This window comes from Arachis duranensis, chromosome 9 (genome assembly GCF_000817695.3).
Source record: "Arachis duranensis cultivar V14167 chromosome 9, aradu.V14167.gnm2.J7QH, whole genome shotgun sequence".
In the NCBI taxonomy this organism is placed as follows: domain Eukaryota; kingdom Viridiplantae; phylum Streptophyta; class Magnoliopsida; order Fabales; family Fabaceae; genus Arachis; species Arachis duranensis.
Genome location: NC_029780.3, coordinates 78,471,154 through 78,473,728, shown reverse-complemented (window position 1 = coordinate 78,473,728; position 2,575 = coordinate 78,471,154).

Genomic DNA, 2,575 nt, shown 5'->3' with positions numbered 1-2,575 from the left:
GGTTTGAAGCTTGTCACAGTCATTCAATCCCAGAATCCTACTCGGAATACCATAGACAAGGTTTAGACGTTCCGGATCCTCATGAATGCCGCCATCTATCTAGCTTATACCACGAAGATTCTGTTGAGGAATCTAAGAGATATGCGCCCGGCCTAGAGTAGAACGGAAGTGGTTGTCAGTCACGCGCGTTCATAGATGAGAATGATGATGAGTGTCACGGATTATCACATTCATCAAAGTTAAGTGTAACGTATATCCTGGAATAAGAATAGAAGAGAATTGAATAGAAAGTAATAGTAATTGTATTGAAACTTGAGGTACAGCAGAGCTCCACACCCTTAATCTATGGTGTGCAGAAACTCCACTGTTGAAAATACATAAGTAAAAGGTTCAGGCATGGTCGAATGGCCAGCCCTCTCCATGATCAAGAGACCGAATGATCAAAAACTACAAAGTCAAAAGATTAAACTGTCAAAAGATGTCTAATACAATAGTAACTTATCCTATTTATACTAGACTAGCTACTAGGGTTTACATGAGTAAGTAATTGATGCATAAATCCACTTCTGGGGCCCACTTGGTGTATGATTGGGCTGAGCTTGATCTATCCACGAGCTGAGGCTTTTCTTGGAGTTGAACTCCAAGTTATAACGTGTTTTGGGCGTTCAACTCCGGATAATGACGTGTTTCTGGCGTTTAACTCCAGACAGCAGCATGTACTTGGCGTTCAACGCCAAGTTACGTCATCAATTTCCGAATAAAGTATGGAGTATTATATATTGCTGAAAATCTCTGGATGTCTACTTTCCAACGCCGTTGAGAGCGCGCCAATTGGAGTTCTGTAGCTCCAGAAAATCCATTTCGAGTGCAGGGAGGTCAGATTCCAACAGCATCAGCCTTTTTCAGAGTTTTGCTCAAATCCCTTGATTTCAGCCAGAAATTACCTGAAATCACAGCAAAACATACAAACTCATAGTAAAGTCTAGAAATGTGAATTTAACGTAAAAACTAATGAAAACATCCCTAAAACTAGCTTGAACTTACTAAAACTACCTAAAAACAATGCCAAAAAGCGTATAAATTATCCGCTCATCATGTACCTCTTCTGATGTCCTCTTCCTTAGATGGGGTCTTTTTTGCTGTTGAGCTGGGGTCACATGAGTTATGCGTTGGAGTGTAAGTGACCTCCCAAGACCTAGCCAAGTTGGGTTGCTGTCCTCAAAGACTACCTTGGCTTTCTTGCATAATCTAAGGATAGTGCTGGGGTACCAAAGTCTGGCACCTGAATCCTTTTTCTCGGCTGATTCTTGGATTCCTTCAGCTATGATTTCATGCACGTTAATGCTTCCACCCTTTATAAAACAATGTACCATGGTGGCTCGAGTGATATTGACCTTAGAATTATTTGCTGTTGGGAGGATAGACCGTCGCACAAGCTCAAACCAGGCTTTGGCTTCCGGGATGATGTCTCCTCTCCTGATGAACCGGGGTCTCTTATCTGCATACCTTTCCCAGTCAGATCCTACAATGCATATATCACCCACAATCTCCTCCAATTCATCATTGTCGGCACCTTTATCTATTCTTTCTTGGTAATCAGGCTCAACAAAACGTGGAGATTTCAAATGGAGAACTTTAATGATTGCATTGGGGCTAAAATCCACTTCTACTCCTCTTACATAACTCTTGAAGGTGGGGCTGTGGTCTTATCTTCTCTAACCACATTTGCATAAAATTCTCTGATGAGGTTTGCATTTGCCCTTGCTTCCGGGTTAATGAGCTTTTCCCAACCCCTCTTTTCAATCTTCTCCTGAATTTATGGACACTCATTTTCATCGAATTGAAAGGTTGCTTTGGGCAATATCTTCTTTTCCTTTATTCACTCGAATTTGAGCTCATGGAAGGCTGTTTTGAATTTCCCAGTGTCGAAGGAGGGCTGCTCCATTGGTTCTTTTCCTCTTTGCCTCTTGACGTTTGATGCTGCCATGAATGAGAATTGAATATTAGAGGCTAAGGGGTTGAAGATGGAGTTCAGTTGGGTTGAAGTAGACTGAGTCTTGAAGAAATGAGTTTTGAAGAGAGAAAAGAAGAGGTGAGTCTATAAGGTGCACGTGAAGTGTGTATGGCCGAGAGAAAGAAGTGAAAAGAAGAGAATGGGGATACAGGGTGTGTACGGAAGGGTTGTGTGAGGGGTTTATATATAGGGATGGCAATTGTTGGATGGTGTGGATTGATGGTGTTGTTTTGATAGTGGACGGTTGGGGTTTTGAGATTGGATTATCACATGGATCACCTCTTTTATGAGGGTCTTGGTTCGGTCTCCAAAGTCATTCATTCCCCATGTTGCATGGCAACACCTCCAAAGGCATTCCCTATGGAGACAAGTGTAAAGTTCCCTTGGTGTAGTGGGCGAATCTTCTTGTATTAATTGTCCTATCAATTACCATCAATGTCCCTTTTGATTCCCTATATACAAGAAGTAAATGCAATGGATTATTTAAACTTTTTGGTGGGAAAAAATGTGAACTATTAAAATTTTTCTCTTTCTTTTTCTTTTTCTTTTCATTTTATTAAC